General features: G+C 44.3%; 1 long non-coding RNA gene across 1 annotated transcript; it reads left to right on the plus strand.

Moving 5' to 3' along the window:
• The first annotated feature begins 450 nt into the window (after window positions 1-450).
• LOC142908068 (uncharacterized) lies at window positions 451-5,102 on the plus strand. The gene is made up of 3 exons (XR_012931570.1): window positions 451-979; window positions 2,821-3,162; window positions 3,626-5,102. It is a non-coding gene; the product is annotated as an uncharacterized LOC142908068 (long non-coding RNA).
• The last annotated feature ends 2,753 nt before the right edge of the window (window positions 5,103-7,855 follow it).

The raw sequence follows: 7,855 nt of genomic DNA on the forward strand, positions 1-7,855 counted from the left end.
CTGTGTGTCTCTGTGTAGTACTGCACACTATATATACACTTCTGTTTGTGTAGTACTGAACACTATATACACTTCTGTGTGTCTCTGTGTAGTACTGTACACTATATATACACTTCTGTGTGTCTCTGTGTAGTACTGTACACTATATATACACTTATGTGTGTCTCTGTGTAGTGTGGGGGCTACCGTCCCCCGCCATCACTGAATTGTCGGGGCCGCTGCTCACCGACTCCCCCGTTCCACTCACACCGCTACCCCCCGGCTGCTCCGTCAGGTCCAGACTAACGACCCCTAACGTCTCGCACCCCTGGAAAGTTTATGCAATTTACGAAATGCCCTGGAACAATAGTGTGCGGCAGTGTCTGTTTGCCTAATAGATGCACATCAATTGGCTAATGGGCTTGAATTGATTTGTGGGCAAGATTCCATCATCAAAATAAATAAATCTCAACACAATAGTATTCCTGTGAGTGTGTAGAGTCGTAACATAGATGTTCATAAATGTTAGTTTCCTCAATAGATTCATTGGTACAGTAAGGCAATTAATGAAACGAATGACCAATATACTTCTAAACGACCGTATTCATGCAGCTCAATGGACCCAAGAATGTTTTTCACGATCAGCTATTAGTTAACGCACCACATTGGGATGGCCATTTTCGAAACACAAGGAGAACTTTGGAGTAATCTTATTAGTCCCGATATGTGCGTTATGTGTGTGTGGGTGTATTTTCTTCTTAAGCAGACGTCAAGGCGCCTTGGCGTCTGGTTGTTCCGAAAATGCCTTGGTTCCCTGCTGGGCAATGAGTCGTGTGTGTGGGCGTGTCATACACATGGCGCTCTCTATCTCTTGGCGGCAACTGCAGGCCTCTCTGCTGCTGGATGACCGCTTAGTCGGCATGACGCTCGTCCCTGACGGTGCCCGATTGTGCTCGAAGCTCGTCTGCTGTTCGCCAGCTCCGACACACTTCCTCTCAAAGTGGGTATATTTTAAATCGGTAAAATATTGTGTGCATTCATTATCGTTTTATTATTACAACAAAGTAAAACACAAATGTCTTAAAAGTGATGACAAAGACGAGGAGTGGAGATGTCTAGTTTTGCAGGGGTTTGAGGTTCAATTTCAGTGGCCACCCCAGTTAATACCGCGGATGTAAAAGTCATCTGAGCAATATAGATTGTGGAGAAGCGACTTTTCCACCAATTGAAAAGCTCAACGAAGTGGCTTATTTCGTGGAAATGTAGATAAGCCAAATACTCTAAACTTGTGATGTTGATGTGGAGGGAAAAAAAACGGAAGACCTGGAGAAAAATCCATGCGACCACTGAGACAGATGTGGAAACTCCAAATATACAGGTGTCATGGTCGGGATCGAACCCAAATCCTTCTGCATACAAGGCGAGGGAGCAACATTTCACAACTGCGGCGCCAATTAAGATTGGACCTTGTGTATGTATACTCTTTGGTTTTTTCGGTAAAGTCACGTAGGTAGAAAAAGAAAACTAAATAAAAAAATTTCACGACGTTCGGATCGCAACACAAGCAATCGTCCTCAGGCGGAAAAAATAATCCAGAGTGGAACTGCTGATAGCGCGAGAGAGCTGTTACAACAAGTAGTTATATATGTGGCGATGGGCAAGCAAGCTGGGTCTGAGATGGAAAGCAATTCCATCCACGGACGCAAGCAAGTCAGTTGTGTTAATGGGGGAGATTTATTCTGCCTGAGGACGACCGTTTGTGTTGCGATCGAAACGTCGTGATATATTATTTTTATTTTGTTTTATTTTTCTACCTACGTGACTTTACCGAAAGAACCAAGAGTATGGTTTCCTGCAGTCACGAAAGCTTCAAATCAAGATTGTGTATGTATGTTTAACTTCTTAGCCAACCATACTAATCGGAGGTGTAGGCCAACAAGATGGTCCAAGTTTTGGCACATTTCAGAAATTTCCCCAAATGACCTCATCAGCAGTGAGTGTTTGGACAGCGACCCTCAGCGAAATCCTAATGGGAGGGTTAAGCGATTGGCATGAAGTGCTATGAAATTGGGATTTCATTCCAGTGTATTATTTTCCTACTGCCAAAATTATTTCAGTACGATGTATTTACTTAATATGAAACAACTTTCCATGAATAATGAAAAAATAAAATAAGGTACATATAGTAATAAAAAATACATTTACAATTGTAAATGTTGTACATTTAGGCTCCTACATAGCCCGCAACATTTACAATTTATGACACATTGTAAATTGTTAATGTTGGATGATAAAGGTTGACAATGATGGTGAATGGTGAAACGTTTAAACTAAACTATTGCATTTGCTATGGAACACCTTCCAAGCTATTCGCTACTTTTCAGAAGCAAACTGTTGACTAATGATAGCTGAACGTAGAAGCTTATCACGTTGAAATTCATAGCAGCCAAATAATCTAAACGCAAATTTGTAAATGTGTAAGGGTAACATGAACAGAAGAGAAGGTAGTTTCAATGGGAATGGAGCAGGCTTAATCGATAGTGGTGGTGAGTTTGACGACACATTTATATTCAAGAGATCTAACCCAAAAACCTCTATTATGGAAAACATTGGTCACGAAAGCCGACATGTTAAATGGAATAAAAACAAACATTTGAATCGAGTGTAAAATAAGTGTGCCCATTGATTTAATGATTATCAAATTAAATTTGCAATGCAGAGGTTTCGTTGATCAAATCTAGCGTACATTAGTGTAAATGTTTTTTTCACCTAAACGAAATAATTATTGTGCAGTCGTGCTTGTGATGTCACAGGGGCTTTTCTAACCACGTGTCATGACAGGAAACCTGTAACAATGCGTCACGGCCGGAACTGGTGACGTCACCACTGGGAGTGCTATAAGAACGCACGCTCGCACTTGGCACTCACACACGGACTTTGACAACACAAGCGGCAAGATGCTGATGCTACTGCTGCTGCTGTTGCAGTTCTGCATCAAATTTGTCCGGTTCCTCTTCTCCCTCTTCGTGGGCAACATATGCAAAGCTTCACATCTCATCCACAAGCCACCATGCCCGAACCCTGGCACGGATTCACTGGCATGGACTTTGGTATTGCTCATGATTGGGTTGATGGTCATGACGGTTTTCATTCAGGTCATGAAGCGGCGTCATTGGAAACATGGTAAGTAGAAACATGCGGTGTGGGTGTATGGGTCTTGATGTGAGGTTGTGAATCTCGATATATATCTGTCTGAAAGTGCGTGTGTATGTATTTGTGTGGGAGTGCGTGAAGTTTCGTGCTTTTATTTTTTCATCACGTTTCCTTCGTTGATTAAAAATAAATTTGTAATAAGCGGAGTTGAAAAAAATTGAGCATAGCTGTAAACACATCTCATCATGTGCTGGCAACGTTACCCATTACATGCTTTAATTGTAAAGTTATCTTCTATATTACCCGCTGATAACTCAAGACACTTCAAATTTCAAATTTTATCGAGGGTAACTTTTCCACTGGTCTGTAAACAGACGTGGAGATATGTCAAATACAATACAGTTGCAAATAAAGTTATCACTACATTGCAGAGAAAGTACATTTTCTATTTCAGTCCCTTTCCTAATGATGATCCCTGTTTCACACTTTTCAGCCTTGTTAACGTTTGAAGTGCAAAACGCGATGCTTCGACAGCAGAACGAGAATCTGGGGCGGAGAAGATCGAAGCTGCACGAGGAAAACACGACGCTACGTGCAGGGATGGAGGTGACTCGTCAGGAGTTTGTGGCGATGCAAGCGGAGACGATGCTACAAGAGCGAGCGATGTGGCAACATGAGATGCTGCGTCAAGGAAATGAGAGGCTGCATTTGGAGAACGTGACGCTGCTTCGAAAGAAGGAGACCCTCCTTCAGGAGATTGAGACGCTTCGTCTTGCCACTGCCACCGCCACCGCCGTTACCAACGCCACCCCCGCCAACACCGACACCAATGCCAAGGAAATCACCGCCACCGCCACTGCCACCAGCACCGCTATCAATGCCACCAACAGTACCCCCATGGCCAAGAAGAAAAAATCCAAATTTTCTTGGTTCAAAAAACATTTTCATTAATTTATGATGGGGGCAATTTTGGGAATAATTTAGTTTTTAAATTACCCATTTAAAAAGTCACACACACTTACACACAAAAACATCGACAACCTTCAGCATAAAATATCCATACAGGTGCTTTGTTTTCGTGGGGCCGTGTGATGGTTGAGGCCCCACCACTGAGTGAAACTCTTCAGGTTCATCCGACTGGGCATTTGCTCTCATTACGAGACACAGAGAGATACGGATATAGACATGGAGACAGTCAAGGAGACACACACGGACACGGAGATGAAGACAAAGGTCTCCCTATAGCCTTGTTGTATATATTGTTTTGAAAAATAATAATAATAAAAAATACATTCTAAAATTGTAATTTTATCAAAATAAAATAGTTATTGAAGTATGCAAATATATTCAAATTATATAAATTAGGCTCGGCTTCGTTGTCTCGGGTGTATTACCAATACAATGATTTTCGCTTTAACTTTTACTGATAATGTTTTAGTGTTATTACGTCCGGTCTCAGAATTCAGAGCTCGCCACAGGATACAGTTCTTATAATTAAGATAATTACGCATGAACTTAGGAAGGAACCACTCAGACTCTTCTGTGTTAAGAAACTTTAATATCTAAAAACACTCTAATTTCCGAACACACTTAATGATCGAAATTGCCACCACAGTACTCCTGTATATGTCCTACTCATCGATCAATACAATTAACCCTCAATGGTTGCGTTGGTTAAACTGAGCAATAGAACAATAGGCTAACTCCTCACAGTAGCACGTCAATACACGACGATAGAAAAAGTCCTTAAAAATGACGGAACCGTGCTCAAGAAACATGTGGCCAATGGCAAAAGTGGACATCAATGAATTAATTTGAAAGATTAAGCAATTAACAGAATGTCTCTAAACAATAGTGTATGTTCGGCTGTGTAGGTTTGCCTAACAGATGCTTATCAATTGGCTAATGGCACATCAATTAATTCGCCGGCAATATTCTGTGATCAAAATAAATATCTCAAAACAATGGTATTCATGTGAGTGTGTAGATTCATAACATAGATTATTATAAATGTTTAGTGTGTCATCAACGAAGTCATTGGTAAGGTTACGCGATGAAGGAAACGAATGACTAAAATAATTTGAAATGACCCTATTCATGCAACTCAAGCGACAGAACAATGTTTGCACGATCAGCTAATAGTTAACACACCACCTTGAGATGGAAACCCCTTTAGAAACTTGGAACAATCTTATTCGTACCGATATGCGTGAAGTGTGTGTGTGGGAGGGCAGTCACCACGAGGTCCAATAATTATAGGGGACAGTATGGTTTGAGTTGTCCACCTACTATTACTGCTAACTGTGGTTCTTACGAATGAGTGGCTTCCGCGGTTCAGCATTCCTTGTACGGAACATACCTCAAGTCCTCAGCAGGGGCGCCTGGTCGGCGTGTGTATGTGCATCGAACACACGGCGCTTTTGGCTGCACGCTTGCTCACACTGGCGCCCGTGCCTGTGCTGGCAGGGATGATGGATCCGACTCCGTCTGCATCGATGTGCGCGATAGTCCCATCACAAGATAGCGCTCAGAGATCGTCCACTGGGCTGGAGCGTGTCACTCCACACCCCCCCCCCCCCCCCCTTGGCACCAGACACTGTTGATCCTTGAGCTTGACCTTTGCTGGAGTGTGCTCGGGGCTTCCAAGTCAGCACGCTCGTGGTTAGTTGTTAGCCGCTGCACTGCTTGGTCCTGTGAGTAGCAGCTGGCTTTGCACGACCACCCTTTGTGCCCCCCCCCTCCCTCCAGGAGGGCTCCTCCTTTGAGCTGCTCGTCGCTGCTCATCGCAGCTCCTCACTCATTTCTCCAAAACTCATAAAATGTATTCGCACACCTCTTAGCTTCTCAAAACTCTTATAGCTTAAGAAAATACAACTTATCGCAGTCATTGACTTTGCAAGGGACTCAAAACATCAGGATGAATGCAGAAGAAAACTTTCGGCAATACTCCATCAGCACCGAACTCAACACTTAGCCACACATCGCCCCACCTCTGCCAGACTCGACACCCAACAATGGCAGAGCCAGGATTTTCAGGTAGGGGGGGCAACCCCCCCAACAATGAAAAATGATAAAGGAGTTGTTAGTAAGTAAGGACTTGTCCCTTGCTTTTTATTCGACGCGTGTGCGGCGATGGCGCAGCCATCGATCGAAGGTCGAATTCGAACCGCGTTGTGTGATCGGCATCGCGCTCGCTGAAGGTGAATGCCTTCAGGGAAGTTGTGGACTGTGTACATAACTGCGCACAATTCTGTATGTCACTTATAACTGCGTTGCCGTTACTTATTGCCAATTATGGAATCGGACTATTCTCCTATCATCTCATAGAGTCCCTGGCACTTAATAATATGCTGCACAGTGGCAGTGGGGGTCGCAAAATACCGATGTATTACCAATTAAACCCCAATGATCCGATAGAAATTAGGGATTTCAATCGGATCATTTGCGGGGGTACGTGCCACCCCACCACCCCCCCCCCCTCCCACTGGCTCTGCCAGTGACACCCAAGGTTGATTTCGAGGACCATATCCAGAGCTTGCCGTTGCAAGACTGATTTGGGCAGTTTGGCTTCTCTATTTTATCCAAAATGTTTCGCCTCCGTCTCGTCTTCTCACAAAGGACCGGAATGCCTTTTATTTCGCTCCTCGGCCTGTGATTGGTCAGTTTCCTCTTACGACATAACTGTACTTTTGATTGTGACCGTTTGTCTGGTGAACGTGTGTGTCTGTCTGTTCTAATTTATTAAAGTCATTTCCTAAGTGACATCAAGGCCTTCCCCCCCTCTCCCCTTCCTTCAGTCATCTGATGGCCTGTGGTGGACACAGATGCTCTCAATTGTCCCTCCGTGTAGTTATTCCAGTTTTACAATTTTTTTGCAGTAATTAACCGGGACCACAGCTCGGGGCAAGGTTCACGTGTTGGAGACTCGTTGAGCGGAGAACGTAGAATGTTGATGAAGTTTTCTTCAGGATAAACAACAACGCCGGTCCCTCTGGGGACACGGCTTATATTCTATGCAGCGTGGCTGGCTCCACCCTTGGCCACGACCACCTTTCAGAATCCTCGGGAAAAATCTGAATGTTCAGCACGTGACCACCCCTCGCCCTCACTTGGGCCCCTTTGTACACTAAATTGGTCACGTGTACTCTCGGGTCAACCAGAGTGCCATGGCCTTTAGTAACCTCATTCCTATGGCCGGCACTCCAACACCCTGTACTGTAGGGCTGACACTACACGCCAAGCGTGGTGCTATCTAGCGCTATCAATAAGCACTCACCGGGCACCTCTAGGGCCAGTACAACACCCACACCAATGTGGTGTCCGCGATGTCACTACATTAACCCCCCCCCCCCCCCTACGTAGCACTCAGGCATCCCCCCTCAACAAATGAACCAAACACCTTAGTGTACCTCAACAAATAAATACCACAACCCTTTCTATACAATATGTACAACTACATACAGAATCAACAGTAACTAACGGGCAAAGGGGATGTAAGAACAGAACGACAATAGGCAAAAACAGAGGAAGAGAGAGAAGGGAACACAGAGAAAAAAAAAAACGCAGAAACACGCATAACCTCGGGACCCCTTCCAGCACCAGCATCTACCACCCTCACCATGTAACAACACCCGCAATCACAATAAAGGCCAGGCCTGCCGAGTGTGACAACCGACTGATGGTGTGGGAGCGTGTTTGTATGGGGATCACGAAAAGCGAGAGT

The sequence above is a fragment of the Petromyzon marinus genome (assembly GCF_048934315.1).
Source record: "Petromyzon marinus isolate PM22_M1 ecotype Great Lakes invasive population chromosome 68 unlocalized genomic scaffold, UKy_Petmar_22M1.pri1.0 chr68_unloc.4, whole genome shotgun sequence".
Lineage (NCBI taxonomy): Eukaryota > Metazoa > Chordata > Hyperoartia > Petromyzontiformes > Petromyzontidae > Petromyzon > Petromyzon marinus.